This window comes from Anas platyrhynchos, chromosome 12 (assembly GCF_047663525.1).
Source record: "Anas platyrhynchos isolate ZD024472 breed Pekin duck chromosome 12, IASCAAS_PekinDuck_T2T, whole genome shotgun sequence".
In the NCBI taxonomy this organism is placed as follows: Eukaryota; Metazoa; Chordata; class Aves; order Anseriformes; family Anatidae; genus Anas; species Anas platyrhynchos.
Window position 1 is genome coordinate 18156649 of NC_092598.1, and position 16256 is coordinate 18172904.

At 40.5% G+C, this 16256-nt stretch overlaps 1 long non-coding RNA gene across 1 annotated transcript in view; it reads left to right on the forward strand.

The window, feature by feature from the left end:
* LOC113844995 (uncharacterized) overlaps window positions 1-13877 on the forward strand; it is a 94820-nt gene extending 80943 nt beyond the window's left edge. The window contains exons 7-8 of the long non-coding RNA XR_003500132.3: window positions 5313-5459; window positions 13024-13877. This is a non-coding gene — a long non-coding RNA (uncharacterized lncRNA). The remainder of the gene's footprint in view (window positions 1-5312; window positions 5460-13023) is intronic.
* The last annotated feature ends 2379 nt before the right edge of the window (window positions 13878-16256 follow it).

Here is a 16256-nt window from a genome sequence, read left to right on the forward strand (position 1 = left end):
TGCTGTTCCTGACATTGTTCCTGGCATTGGCTGCAAGTGCAGGGTACTGAGCCGGACTCACTTTGCTTCTCAAATTCTAGGTTACCAATATCTGACATGGAAAGAGATGCTTTGAGTAATTAAATGTGCACGACGCATAAGAGATACAACGCATGAGAGATGCTTGGCTAGAGCAGGCTATCACACGTGACACCAAGGCAGGCTGGGGCTTACTCTATTGATGCAGTTTGAATATGTTTTTCTTCTTTGCAGTTAAGTCTCCATCAGGAATAAAAAAAGAAGAAAAAAGAAAAAAAAAAGGCACTTATTAACACCCTTGCCTCTATTGCCATGGCCAGCTGATCTGCACACACTATTTCAGTGTGAAATCAACTTTTGCCTAAGCAGAGTTTTCAGAAGCATCAGCAACCAGCTTTTCTTTTTCAGGACGTAGATGGAACAACAGGACTGGCCAGCACCTCTGTGGTGGCAGCAGCCGTTCAGTGTGCTTTGCTGTTGTGCCAGGTCTGTGCCCCCTCTTCACCCTGATAACGCCCCCTGCTTGCTCTGCCCTCTCTTCAGTCTTGCTGCACCAACTCTCCAGCAAAACAGATGAGCAGTGAGCTGCCAGGCAAAGCACAAAAGGTAACTATGTCAAGTAGAGGTCTCTTTGGTGTCTACTTGAAGAAAGGATGTCCTTCTCTGGATCTTTGTGGCACTACTGCAGTTTTCTGGTGCGGCTGCAGACAGGAGTTTGTTCTGCTCTGCGTGCCACCTTGTGGCTGCTGGCATGCAGCTCAGCAGAGCTGAGACCTTGTTCCAGGGATTTTCACGCACAGAGTAGGGTACATGGCAGGATAGCCTGAGTGTTGTTGGTCATCCACCAGAAGCCTTAAAAAGTAAGGAACATGTAAAACCCCTTGATTTTCAGTTTCAGGTTTCTGGTCGTGCTATGGATAAGTCAATGCATGATTCCCAAACCAATGATGTTTACAGGGTACTCGTTACTACCAGTTGAAGTTGAGCTGCTATGTTTTCAAGGAAGATATACTGAGAAAATATAGAGTCAATCCTACAGTTTTGTGTGTGTGGGGTGCTGTGTTAGGAAATTAATATTTTATACTTGGTCCTAGGGAGTATAGACTGCTGTGGTTCTGGGGCTCTTGTCAGTCATTACATAGGTTTAAATTCTAGTGGCTAGAAAGAAAATCCTGAATGTTTGACCTGCCAGGATGCAGTCGGATGGTAGCTTGAAACAGGTCTGAGGCAGCGAGCTGCTCTGGGTGGCTCAGTTAGGGTATTAACACATGCATCTCTGGGGTCCTTGGTATCTACCAGCAAAAGTCAGGGCAGAATGAGGTGAGGTGAGAGCAGCCAGCCCATGTGCTGCAGCAGGAATGTCATTGCCACCAGGAGCAGGATTCCCAGCAGCCAGGATCTCTTCTGTAATGATGTATTTCCACAAAGCAGTAGGGGAAGGTAGGCTGGGAGGTCAGCTTCTGTGCTTATTGCAGCAATCTTGTACCTCCTGACGTTTCCAGCCCCACAGCTGCCTCTTGGAAGAGGGGAGACCCCAGGGCTTCGAGGTCGTCACACAGCTACCAGTGATCAGGACTGGGGCTGCTCATGGACCTTTGTGTGTGGTGGGTGCCTGAATTGCTGGATTGTGTCACCTTTTTTTCAAAAGGGCTAACAACCTGTGCCTGTAATTTTCTAGTTGTTTTTCCACATCCAGCTAGCTGTTTTGCTGTGAGGAAAGGCACCAGTGGGTAGGCAGCTGTCGATAAGCCTGCCAAGAGAGGTGGTCTGTCTGTTAAGAAAGCAAAATAACAGTTTTATTCAGCGACTGAACAAGTTGGAGGCAAGAAGGAAATCAAATGTTAGCACATACTGATCTGACCGTAGATCTTTGCCGCTCTGAACAGAGAAGAGCAAACAGAAATGATGCTAAAGTGAATGTGCTTCATGCTTTCCACGCGCAGAAGAATACAGTGTCCTTGCTTTCAAGGTAGAAAAACAAGTGAAGAAGTGCAACGTGAGCAAAGCGTGAAGTGGCTCCTCTCCATGGTAACGTGTTGCATAAGTAACATCTTTTTGGTGATCAGGCATATAGGATGCTCTTGAACCCCCCAGGAAGAAAGCACCTTGACTAGCTCTCTGCGTACTCTGGGATAAATGACCAGGCACACCACAATGAGAGACTTGGAGATTGTAGTTCAGAAAATGGTGCTGGGGGTGTGGGCTGTTACTTGTCACAAGGGACTTGTACCATCATATCAGAACTTTCCATGGTAATCACAGATGCTTATTTTTTTTTTTTAATAACTTATAAAACCAAGATTATTTTAAAAAGTGTCTACAAAGCTCATTGAAAACGCCATAGTTTTCATGGAAAATTAAAGGTGTTAACTTTGTATTACAATATCCAGGGGCTAGAGGATGCTAACTATTCTCACATGATAGTAACATAGAGCTGAGAATAATGGGAAAAGCCAAGTAAGGAGAACGCGTTTCTGATTTTTGTGTGCACCTACGTGCCTGTTATTCTATACGCTTCTGTGCCCATATTTATACGCTGTAGCAGTTCCTCTGCACACTTGTGTATCTGTTAGGATTTCCCACTGGCTATTCAGTCACCTCAGGACAAAACCCCAGAAAACAGATAGCAAGAAACAACAAAACCAGAAAGCACAATTTGTGGTGTCTGAAGCACTAAGTCACTCTGTGAAAGAGCCAGCCCCAGCCACAAGAGCTTGGCTATCAAGCCCTGATGTCTGCTGGCATGGCAGTTGAGGATGATCACAGGGGAAACTAAGTACAGCAAAGTTGTGATGGTGTTTTCTGACCCCTTCCCTCGGGTAGCCACTTGACATTGTCCCTTCAAAGAGGAACAAACTAGCAAGAGGAGAGGATCAGAGGGAGCGGTGTTCCTGCTGATAGTTCAGTGTTTGTATGCGCATCTGGCTGAGGGTGAGCTCTCCTCTTTCTGTATCACTTCATGAGACATAGCAGCTGGTTCATGCTCTGAGAGAAGCATTAATGGAAAATCGATGCTCGCCAAATAGAGAAGGAAAAAACCTCCAAAGCAGTAACAAAAGGATGTTGGAGTTGAAATGTTCAAATAGTGGAGAATAAGCTAACTTGCAAAAAGTATTTGAGTGCCTTTTTTAAATGCTAAAGACTACGAGGCAAAGATTGCTTGCAGTTAAAGCACTGAGCTGGGATGTGGATAGCTCATTTCCAGCACTGCTGAAGAAAGGCTGTTTTGGATAATTGTTTGACTGTGAAAAATCACTGGGATCTGAGCTGTAACCAACACCCCTTACCAAATTGTTCCTTTTTCATACCATAGACCATCAATGTCGTTTATTGAGTGACAAAAATAATTTTTCACTTTTGCCTAATTTCTGTGTTAGTCTGATTTTATAAAAATGTCTGTTCTTCCTTTTATCGCGTTTCACCTTGATATTCTTCCTATCGGGGTTGACATACTTTCCACAAAGCAAAACGATAATGTTATGCATAAAATACTGTACACCACAGTTCATACTGAACAGCTACTGTCATTCTGTAAAAATCACTAACTAAACATATTTTCTGAAGCCGAATCCTGAATTATTTCCACCAACCTCAGGGGTTATTCTCGTTTTGTTAATACTTACCCCTAACTTGCAAAGCGTGGTAGTGGAGTAACTCTTCTCTGAAGAGATCTGTACACATGTCACTTTGTACTACGTGGTGTATTGTAGCATGTCTACCTTCCTTAGATAAGAAATGATCACACTTTAGAATAGGTGTTCATTAACTGATGGAATGTTTCAGAAAATATTTCTTAGAGCAATATAATAATGCTTCTTCCTGTATTTATACAATAGAAACTGACTTAAAAAGAAAGACTTCCTACTGGCAAAACAATCCCCAAGATCTATGTGGTGATTCTACTTGTTGCCCTGTAAACTTCTTACTTAATTTTCAGCATACGGAAGCTTAGAGTATGAGCTGACCTTGCAGAAACTTAACCAACTTAAGCAATATTCTTCCAGATGTGTGCTTCATTATTTAAGTGATGCTGCACTGTCGGACTCCTTCTGGAATGACGTGGACATGCCAATCCAGCATCTAGTCCTCAGATTTTTAGTTTCTCTAAGTAGAAAACACTGTATAGACAGAGAGATGATTCTGCTTACTCCAGGGATATTCACATGGATTTGAAATGTTAATCAGTGCAGTTCAGAACTCTCTAAAAAGTTCTGTTCTGAGAGTGGTAAAACTTCTGCTTCCCATCTGCAGTCTAAGTGTGTGTTTATAATAGATGATTAAGTATTCAGGATATTAAATATTTTTGTTAGATTTGATAACAGAGAAGCCATTATAACAGTTTTTGTAATGCTCTTTAAGTTTATTTGATTTAAGGCAAAAAAATGGGCTCTGTACTTTTTTTTTTTTTTTTCCAAGTAACTGTATACTGCAATATTATAATTGAGATTTCCACCCCTTCCCTTCTGTGTTTCTCCACAAAGTAGCGAAAGGCAGCAGAGGCACCTGAGAGAACTGACCCTGCCCTAAAGGAAGAGGACAAGCAGAAATAGCTCAGCGTAATCAGTGCAAGCAACGCAATGAGAGGGTTTCAAAAGAACAATTTAAAAAATGTACCGTGACTTTTGCAGAGAGCGGGAGGGATTTATAACAACATTTTTTTCCCACCTAACTTGATGACTGCTGATGAGTTTATTTTCCAAATAGGCATATGCACATGGAGGCAACAGGATGGCAGCCTCTGTCTGACCCCAATGTCTCTTTTTTTTTTTTTTTTTACAAGACAGCTTAAGAATTTCACACCTCACTTAGTGCCAAATTTAATTTGCTATTTTTTTAATAAAGATTACTTGCACAGTGAGGAGGCTGTTGGTTTAAGCAGAGCCTGAAAGATTTTGAGCTTTTAGAAGTGTGCAGTAGAGCATGCCAAATTAAGCTGGATTTCTAAGTACAGGCAGTTTCTTTGATTTTTCACTAATTTATTGCATGTGTAATTATTTAAGGAATTACGCATGGAGCTAAAGGACAATTCTCTGAATTGATGGAGAAACAATCCATTTAAGTTTAACAAGTGTGTACAATACTCTTACAGCTACAGAATCACAGAATGCTTCAGGTTGGAAGAGACCTCTGGAGGTCATCTGGTCCAATCCCCCAATCTTCTAATGAGAAGAATTAAAGAGCTTCACTTATGACATTTTATAGGTTTCTGTATCCAATGCTTTTGGGGAGGAGGAGTTTTCTCCATTAACTGGCTGTATTTAAAACTTTTGACATTTCTTTCTTTGTTCATTCAGCCCATTCAGCCTTCATGCCAAGCAGCTTCCACTGTAGACTTCGGTCCTGAATGTCTTTGTGTATCTGAGGTGGATCTTCAAGTTCCAGATAAAAAGGAGTATGCTCACATTGAGAAAACATTTCTGCTTCCTCGATCTGCAGCCTAGGTAAGCAAACCAGGAAGGGAGGGAGGAAGTTGGATGGTGTGTGAGACATCTGCCCAAAAAGACATAGGAAATGAGAGTCAGAGCAGGGAAATGAATCAAAACTCATGACTAATTACAACCTTCCACATGGTACTAATGTTGTCTGCACCCAAGCCTGTCCTGGTTTTTGAAGGAACACCTCTGACCTTTCCTTAAAGTCATCTTGTGTTATTGAGGTCAATGTCTGTAAGATATGCTGTGCATATTAGTGAATCAGGCCTACTGCCAAAGCTATGGGCAAAAGCAGCTTTAGCTAAAAGAGCAAGCTGGTGTAGTAGAGTTTTTGCACTTGAGATCCTAAACAAAAAGAGGTTTAGCAGTTAGCATTTTTCCCCATGTGTCTTAGTCACAAGCAATCAGTGCACTACTGTGTATAGGCAGGTCTACAAGGTCTCTTGAACTCACTCACACTTGAGTAAAATCTGCCTATGATTTGTCCAAGCTTGCAAAAGCTATGTAGCCATGGTCAGCTTGCCTGAGCTTAATACCCTGCTTTCTGAACTAATTTTGTTAGGACTGATTTAGGATTGTGTTAACACAGCTGTTTCAGTTTGCATCAGAGACAGACCTGACATGAGTCAGCCCAAGAAGGTCAAATAGTTGTACTTGTGAGGATGTGGTTGCAGGTACTTTCAGGAGAAGAGCACCAAAACAACTTGTCTCTGTGTGCACATACGTTCCAGAGGTGAGTCAGGCTACTGGCATGAGGAAGAGGGACAGAAAAGCACAAGTTGCTTGCCTTAATAGCACTGTCAAGAACTTTTGGTTTTCTTTCTTCAAAAGCATTTGACAAGCAAACTGAGGGGACAGCTTGAAAGAAAAGTTGCTCTAATGGGGAAGATGTGGAGGCAGGTCATCCTGAAACTGCACTTTAACTGTATCACCATGGATTATTCCCCATCTGACAGGCTCTTAGCTCTTTAAAAATCCAAGCACAAGATGTTTAGCTTAAAATTATTTAACAATATTTTTATTGTGTTAAGGCCTTTTTTTTTTTTTTTTTTCTTTTTTCCCAGTGTAAGTATGCCTGGCCCCCAGCTTGTGCACTGCTGCTGGAAGGCAGAGAGTAACTTACTTTAGGGGGAACCTGTTTTGTGCATGAGCGAATTACTGGAAATTTTGAGAGTATGTTTTGCCTCAGAAAGCTTTCTTCAGTTAATTCTGTTGCAGACCTGCTAAGAACCAATTCTTTAATAATTATTGAAGCAAAAATCCATTTCTGAACAGATAAACAAAGAATGATTTTCAGTTTACTGTAGCAATAGGGACTAGATTTGTTCTCATGTTCATTTCATCTTTTGGAGAGAAACCCACTTACACATAAAAGGAATTCAAATAGTTGTTTTTTTTAATCATTTTTGTCTGAAACAGTGACAGAGTTTTATCTCTAGAAATGCCATTTCTTCTGTATTACAAGTACCCAGTTTTCAGGGCTGATCAACCTGGAGCTGCGTGAACAAAGGCTAATACTTGACTCCAGTGGAATTCATCTGTTGAGGAATTTATCACTTAACACCTCAGCAAACTAGGATTTAATAGGTCCTAGATCATGCATGGACTATTCTCCAGGACATTAAATTTTACCCTAAATGCATCACAACCATAAGCATAGTTTGAATAACAAAGCAACTGTGCATGAAAACTGCTAGTTGCAGATGCAAATAGCTTGCTGCACTCTGATGGCTCTAAGTCTTCTGGGCTACTTCGGTTTAAAAAATTGTATCCCCATGGTTAATTGTCCTTCTTGCTTCTTTTAAAATTCCTTTAACAAAATATCCCCAAAGTCCGGCAGTTTTTCTTTCTGAATGATGTCCACTTATCAGCCTATTCTAAAGATTCCTTTTCATTTGAGACATTTTAGAGCAGTGTTTGACTTGTCTGAATTAAGCTGCCCACAGTTCTTAATCATCTTTGACAACTAATTGTCTAACTCACACTGCATTCAACCTTGTCAGCATATGTGCTTTGTACAATTAAGCAGCAGCTGTGCTGTTTTTGAGTGCAGTGTTAGAAATAGGTGTTACCTGCTAAACACATTGCATTGGTGGAGAAAAGCAGAAAGGATTGAGAATGTGTTTACTGCACATCTTTGTTGGCCCAAGTACCTACACATTAAATTGTCTTGTACTGTAAGTGTAGGTTCTTTATTTGAAGAAAATTTTAGCCCTAGTTAAAAGTAGCATTTCTTCAAACTGTCTGGTTAAAAGATGGAAGTGAATCAGCTGAGCTGTGCACAGTGTGGCGATGCTCACTGAAGTAGTGCATAGCAAATGATTTTTGTTGATGATCAGAAATTTTGAGCCAGTGCTCAGGGTCCAGCTCTGATCTCAGAGTGTGTTGGTTGCAGTCCAGAGACAAACACCCTTACAGTCTTTGAGAAGAGAGTGCATTTAAAATGTTTTTCCTCGGAAACAGTGAACAAATTTCTCACTTCCAAGAGCCCCCTGCTGCTGAGAGGGATGAAGAGCCCCAGTGTTACCAACGGTCGCAACAGGAATTTGGTAAATTAAAATCACTTTTTCTTTCAGTGTAAAATCCCCGTTTTACACTGACAGAAGCCCCACAATGTTATTTTGCAGAAGAAGACGCTAAAGCCAACATGGCATTAGAAACATTAAGAGCGGACAATCACAGGGTGTTTTGTGAAAGTCTTCCTAAGTATGTTGCCTTTCTGCTGCTCCTGCATGGCTGTGATGTCATGTTTGTAGTAACTGAATCCTCACGTCTGCAAACTTAAAATCAAAGCTACAAAAATTTGCTTGCCATCAATTATATTAATGAAAATAATTCAAGCAGTCTTCCATGGTCACTGAAAGAAGAGTAGCAAACTAAATTTTTCATTTAAGATTTTCTGTTATCACTGTATTAAGACACTTTTTGGAGTCCTTAAAATGTGATCTTGTCCTTTAAACCACAGGGACAGCATAATCTTATGTATAAGCTCTCCCCATTGCTGCTATTAAGGAACTCCACAGCTATAATTATGCCATGGAAATAGATGGTACAAGAACACAGAAAGCTGAAAAAAAAATAAACAAGAATGAAGAATGACTAAATGCACTATCCAGCCTGTATGTTTCATAGTGGTTTTGTCTCATGTGGTGTTAGGAGGTTTTTTTGAGTAAAAGAAAACAAAAAGCTGCAACATGAAAATCTTGAGCATCACTGTATTTGTGGGACATTGTCACCAGTGTGTGCACGTGTGTATATCTGTGTAGAAAGAGATTCTACAGAACTCAGAACTGTTTTAACAGAACTCAGTAGAATATGGGAGAAAAAGGGAGAAGGAAAAGACAAAATCTGAAATTCCAACAAATTGTCATGCTTCTGTTAATTTTCATGAATTAGCATTTTCTGGAATATTTTATAAACTAGTCTTTGGCTCGTTCCTGATATATTTCATACGTAATATTTTTAATAATCGGGGGAAGTATAATTTAGTGTTCTACCCTCTGTGTTCCCCTCCTCTGCAGTCCTGCTTCTGCTGGACTCCCTTAGGTGACAGTAACTGCAGTGTTTCAGCTCAGGAGTGGTAGCACACAGCCAGGTTCAGTGCCAAGTGTAATGCAAAGGAAACTTCAGCTGTTCTTGCAGATGATCACGGTTGTGATTTGAGAAGGGATGATCGGGGTTAGTTTTCCTGTGACTGCAGGCTTCAACTTCAGGTGAGAAATGTTTAAATGTAAAATCCATAGGTGGGATTGAAGAATGTGAGCTGCCACATGATAGAAATGTTTCTAAGGAATTATTCACAACAGAACAGTTTCATGTTGCATCTTTCTTACTTTTTTGTTTATTTTCCAGTAGGTTTAGAAGAACAAAATGGGACAACAGACTTACATAATTCCTGATGCTGGTCCATATTTTTTAAATGATTTCTGCTGTCATTTACTGTATATTTATCTTTTATTCCCAACTGTAGGGTCTGTAGATTTTTAAACAACAAAAATATTTTCATGCTTTTAATATATCGTAACATGGCATGCATCATCCTGTGATCTTTTTTTTTTTTTCCTCCCAGGAAGATGCTGAAACTGCTCATTTTTAGTAGCAATACTTTGATCAGTTGATCAGTTATCAGAAATATCAATTATTGTATTTATTCCTTTTTTCATAACAGAGACACAGAGCACAAATTCAGTTAATCAAACGTGAAACAGGATTATTTAAGTACTTTTCAGTATTTGGGTATTTAAAGTATTTAAATTAAGTATTTTATTATTATCATTAGATTATAATTTACAGAAAACATCCAGTACCCCTTTGCCCAGTACTTCATCCACCTGAGAGATCACTGAAGCAGTTACTATCTGAGTGATAACTCCATTGGACTCATTCTGCTACATTGTCATTCTCTGAGTAGTGCTTTAGGTCTTCTGTCATTCTGCAGATATCAAAAGCAGTGCAAATCAAACCTTTTGTTAACACACGAAAGCTTTACCACCCAGAAAAGTGTGTCAGCTTTTTTTTTTTTTTGATTTATTTGTTCTGAAATTTTCACTTCTGCCTTCTGGGTCAGATGACGAGTATTAGGAGGCAGAGTGTAGCTTCAAAGTCTTCTTTTATAAGGAACCTAATTATGTAGCTTGTCCTACTAGAAAAATATTCCTGATCAAGAAAGTTTACTGCATCATGTTTCTCAAAGGATGAACCTACTAAATCTCTAAGCTGTTTTTCTTCACTAGCCTGATTTATCTAGTGAAAATGAGGGAAAGGCAAGTACAGTTATCAGGGCCCCAAAGGCAGAGGATGAAAGCCAACAAATTGGCTTCTCCTATTCTTGACCCTCTCATTGGGAAACAGCTTTTGCTTATCTCAAAGAAGAAAAAACAGGTAACTTTCAGAGTATGCAGCTCAACACGTGGTCCTATACTCAATGACATATTTTCTTCCTAGTGTCTTCCTGCTCTAATACTGTTGACAGTCTCATTTAAACCAAATATATGTAATGTTTTCTTTTAAGCCTGGAGTAGCAGCTCTCTTTGGCTCTTACTTTAGGAAAACAGATATTTTAAATTTCTTTGCATCTTTCATTAGAAATATTATAATAGATGGGGAAATAGAGAGGTGGAATTTTTCCATAGATAAGCATATGCCTGTTCTGCTTGCTTTTGAAGAGCTGTGATTGTCAGAGGTCCAAAATGGGCCAAGTCAAATTAACACTAATTAACGCTTCAGCATCATTTGTGCTGTAAATAGCATATTCACCACAACTTACTACTGCCTCATTGTGGCAGCCTGTGAGTAAATCCACAAGTACCTAGCAGATGCTCAGATATTTAGGAGATATAAACCATGCCACTAACTAGATAGCCCGATAGTCTAGCTTTATGAGAACTTGACATGCTGAAAAATAAAATTATACATTCCTTCCTGCTGCCAGGGTGTGCGAGTGATGCATTAATATTAAGGCAGTGGCTTCATATGCTACAGGGTTAATTACCTTCTGCTTTGTAAAGCACTGTTCAAAATTTCTCTAAATTCTATCCAACAGTTGTTTTATTAATCTAGTTTATAAACTGGAATCTAGAAGATTTATTTACAAGAAAGGGCCGTTTTACACAAGCATCTGCCTGCCTCCCTGCCCAGCTCCCCCCTCCCATTTCGAAATCCTAGAGTGAAGGTAGCTGAATTTAAAAGAAATAATGTGGAGGATGCCTTAACAAACCAAGGGGCTGCGCATTCTTTTCTCTTGCAAAATTCAGCGGCACCGCTCCTTGGCTGTATGAACAGCTGTGGCAAAAGGAAAAAGCTGTGGCAGGAGGAAAAAGAGTGGGTACAGTGGCAGATGAGATGGAGCAGGAGAGAGAAGGCAGCATTTGGTTGAGCAGTTGGGTAGGGATGAATTTAAAGCAACAGAGGGTTGGCAGGAGAGTTTTGAAAATGGTCAAAGCATGGAATAGAAATGGTAGCATGTCCCATGATGCTGACAAGAGATCACTGAAAGCCTGGCTGGAAAGAGTTGCATAAGGACTCTTAAATATGTTTGATCTGAACAACATTTCTAATGCTAATGAGACTGGACACATTTTCTAGGACTACTCTCAACTTGTTTTCATATTTTAATCATACTAAACTTTTAGACAGCAAGAAAACAAAGGAACGATGCTTCTTCCCCCCCCCAAAAAAAAAACATGACTGAGAGAGAAAAGCTTTGGTTTTCTTTGGTTTAGAAACCTGTTAATGCCCAAATATGTTTAAAAAGAAATCATCTAATTCATCATCATGAAAAACTGCCTCCATTTCTTTTAGTGAACATCTTATCCAAGGGGATGAAACCTTTCAGTAGTAAAGGAAGAAAATTGCCTTGGAATGGATGAGTTCATTGGTCATCCATCTGCTGCACTTTAAAGCAGTAAATGGTCCTTCTGACGTCTCTTCCCACCAAATATCAGTTCTCATTTTCAGAGACTGTCTGGAAATTGTATACATTAGGGGATGCTGCTTAGAAGTAATAAAACATGGTATGGATGTGATGAAATTAAATTAATCTATAATGCCATGGAAGAAGCATATGTTGAATACTTCTCCGAGGGATAAGTGGGGCATTTAATCACCAACGTTTCGGTCTTTGGCCTTTAAAATGCTTGATTACATACATTCAGGAGTCCTGGCCCCCGGGGCATTACAAAGAAGTTAGAAAAGGTTGGGGTTTGATCACTGAACGCTGCTGGTATTGATTTGTTCTGATATTCACTAAAACTTACAAAAAGCATTAAATACCACACTTCTGTGTTTATCATCTCTATCATGATAAATACATGAAAATGGCCTTTTTTCTGTTTCTGAATTTTAATTGTGAAAATGATCGTATCAGAGATGATGATTCAAGATTATATTTTCACTTGTCTTGACTGTTATGAGTAGTGACATCTGCCTGCCTTAGAGTTTGAATTAAAAAAGGCATTACTGCCTGGTTTATTATTATTATTGCTCCTACATTCTCACACAAGGCATAAAACCAATTTGGCATAAATTCTTTACATAAATGCTATCTTTAAGTGCTACCAGGGATGAACATCAGCCATTAAATCCTTCCGAGCAGGAATAACCAGGAGGGTTAAATGGAGCCCCCATCAAACACAAACATGGACGAAAATGGAAGAAGGCTTCTGTGCACGCTGCCTGCAGCATGGAGGGGAACAGAGCAAGGAGAACTTCTATAATTTACTGTGCTTCTCTGCCATAGGGAAAAAAGAATTAAAACACACAACCTAAACCAAAGCCCAGTAAAGCCTGTGGGAGGCTTTCTGTTATCTTCAAGTGTACTAGATCTGGTTGATAGATTTCTAAAATATAAAGCATCTCACATTGTTCAAGAGATTTTCCATGCAGTGGACACGTACAATGAAATCTTTTATTCTTTTTTTTCCCCAGATTTGGCCTTGAAAACATCCTAGAGCTGATTGTCGCCAAACTTTGGGCAGAGTTGGATTCTGAGCTGAACTTTGAGGATACAAGCCTTGTCTTTTCTTGTTTGCTGCAAGACATAATTTCTTTCTCATCTGCTCTTGGTTATCTGCAGGACAAAGGATTCTGTACCAGAAATAGAACTGCAGATGGAAATGGCCTACGAGGGTGATAACTCTTCTGTCTGTGCCATCAGAAGTGCTTGCTGCTTCTCTCCTGTATCCTGTAGTCCAAGAAGCGTGCGGAGAGTTACCTCTACACAGAGATGCTGCTAAGTGTGCCTTCTTGCTGAGAAAACAATTACAAGGCAGAATAACTTGTAAAAATGTTAAGATCTGCTTTTCAGGTAGTTACACATGAGCACACCAGCACGTTGGTGTATGTCCTTAGTTTGTTTGGTCATCTGTTATTTAGCTTCTTGAATGCATCTTTGTACCAAGCATCTACATGCAGGATTATGTGAGACAAGGGCCAGGATGACTGTGCAGATCGGTGCTGAGGGTGGCAGAGTGCCCCAAGGGAACTGTGATCGGAGACATGAATGCTTCAGAAAGGTGGAAGGGATCCTTACCAGTTCCACATGCAGAGAGAACCATGCAGGAGCCAAGAGAGCCAAGTCATCTCCTGTGGGAGACAGCTTGCTCCTGTTCACAAAGGAAACACCTTTGCTGGAGAGGGGTCATCCATGCTTCTTTCTCAGCAGCGTTTGATGGAGGCATTTGTTTTGTCCCCAGCCAAGCTCTCAGTTCAGGCCTTCGGCCTCAGACTGCTGCAACCCTCAGGGAGTCCCAGCAGGGGAGCCAGAGCAAACCCCTGCGGCCAGAGGCCCAGGACTGGCAGCAGGCTGCTTTTTCCACCTCTTGAGCTGTCAGTTTTCTGACAGATTTTTTCCTTTCCCTAATGTTAGGGCTTCACTACAGATCTCACCTATTATATTGGGTGTTTCTAGGGGAGTGGGTGTGTAAGATACGGGGCAAGCAGGAGAAAGGTGACTTGCTATTAATTTAGGTTAACCTTATTATTTTTTCTAAGTTAGCGTGAGAGGTTCAAGAACAGAAAAGGGGTGAGGGAAAGAGGTGCCTTTGTCATCAGAGTGTGCATTTATGCAAGGTTTATGTGAAGTTTCTCTTGGTGGTTGATGTGATGACAGGGCAAAGCTTCTGTTTCCAGCTGCTTGTCGCCTCTAACAACCTCAGGCTGCTGTGTTTTGTCCTGAGATTGCATGGACACCTCCCAGTCTGTGTACAGCTGCGCACAGGACAGAGGAAGAACACCTGCACAAGCATTGTGTAATTCCATTAAATGCACATCTAGCTGATGTACTGTGACCAGTACAGTGGAGGCTGTGACCATTTGTGTTGCGGAGCTATTTTAATGTTTAATATCCTGAATTGTTTCGGTGAATAGACAAGGTGTGAGGTGATACTGTACGTGACAGAAGGGCAGGGCAAGTAACTCACCTTATGGGCTTTTTCTGTTTGCTGTATTGTCAGTGGTGAGCAGATAGAGCTTTAGAGAACTGCAAATAGTCCGTGAAGCTAATACCCTTGGGCAGCTCATTTGCCTAGCACAGAGCATGTGAAATACTCAACTGGCATAATGCAGTACAAATATTTACTAAAATCAGTTTCTAGTGTTTACCTTGAGTGGGAGAGCACATCCTGAACAATTAATCTCTATTGTGCCTTGGTATGCAATGCCTCTACCAGAATCTGTTCAGCACAGTCCTGTCATCAAGCCATGGATGCACGTGTAGATGGTTTTAGACAGTAAACCAGTGAAAGTGTATCCTATTTTGTTGTGCTGAGCACAGGAGAAATAAAAGGTCTAACCAGGCCCAGGATCCTGCAATAAAAATGACTTGTTTAAACCTTTTATTTTTTTTTTAATGTGTTCAGCCCTAATCAGCTCAGAAAGGCACTTGAACTGTTTACTATGGCACTTTCAGCATCTTGCCTAAATAGCGAAGCTGACATTTTTGGCAAGTGCCAAAGCAGCAGCTGGTAGCCATGAATGTTTTTGCTGCACAGAAAAGCAGCAAGCTGTTTCTCATGGTACTCAAAGCTGTAGGCTCCTGAGCAGTACTGTCAAGGTCTCTCACAGGAAAAGTATTTGTGCTTTTGTGCCCCACACAAGGCTGTCAGTGCCATCATAGCTTTGGCGATATGCTGCTTCTGTCACCAGCAAATCCGTGTGTTCATGGAAACAAAGGACTGCCTCATGTGATCCCTGTTAGCGTGTTGTGTTGATAAAGTGGTCACATTCTGCTTTTCACCCACTCGTTTAAGCAGTTCTTCAGTTTCTTTGTTTCTTTGCAGTTGAGAGCGATGAGTTTAGAAGGATGCAGATGAAAATAGTGCATGGAAAGAAATTTTCAATGAGGTCACTTTGCTTTTCCACCAGATGAGAAAGAGGTTAAGGACAAGCATTCAGGCTTGCTAAGAATGCGGATCTCTAGTAAAAGGTAGAGATTCTCAAACATTCACCTGAGAGTTTATACCAGGAATGTCATAATGTTTTTCAAATACATTATTTTCCAACTAGTTTGTTTTTCTTTTTCTTTTTTTTTTTCCCCCACAGTTCACTTGATGAAAAAAAAAAAACAAAGTCTGTTTACGGGGAGGATTTTCTTTTGTTAAAAGTATTTACACTGCCATAAAGAGCATAGCAATATTAAAATGTCATTTTTCTCATCCTGATTTCATTTTCTATCTGCTTTGCCCTGATGTGAATGACTGTTCAATGGTTAGGACAATGGAAACTGGCTCTATTTGTGTGTTGTGTGCTTTTAAAAATTCCCTGTATGTGGGCTCACCTGCCCATATGGAAGTTCGTCAAGTGCTCGTAGAAAATAGCTAGGTTTGAGCTCCTTTGCTGTCTGAATTCTTACTCTTCTATTTAATAGTTGGTTTATACACTTTATACACCTAAAATACTTAATTTTGCCATCGACATGATTAATATTTCAGAGGACATGGGAACAATTGATGCTTTTTGCAATTGCACTGTTGAGGTCTGCCTTTCCACCTTAGCAAGAAGTCCACTGCAGCACATCAGCAAGTCAAAGCCTCCAGAGATGTTCAGGCTACTCTGAGTGGCACGCTGACTGCCACTTAATATTGTCTCAGGGTACCTGGGGTCTTTTGTCATGGAATTGCTATGCCCAGACTCCAGAGGAGGGTATCCTAAGGGAAGAAAGAGACCTGTAGGTTGAGGAGGCTCTGCAAATGAAGTTGAGATTAAAGGGAATCAACATCTTGCCGTACTTCTCTGAATCTCATAGAAGAAGTCACCATTCCACTGGCTGTCCTGTGTTGTGGTATATTCTTGAACATATTCTTTTTTTTA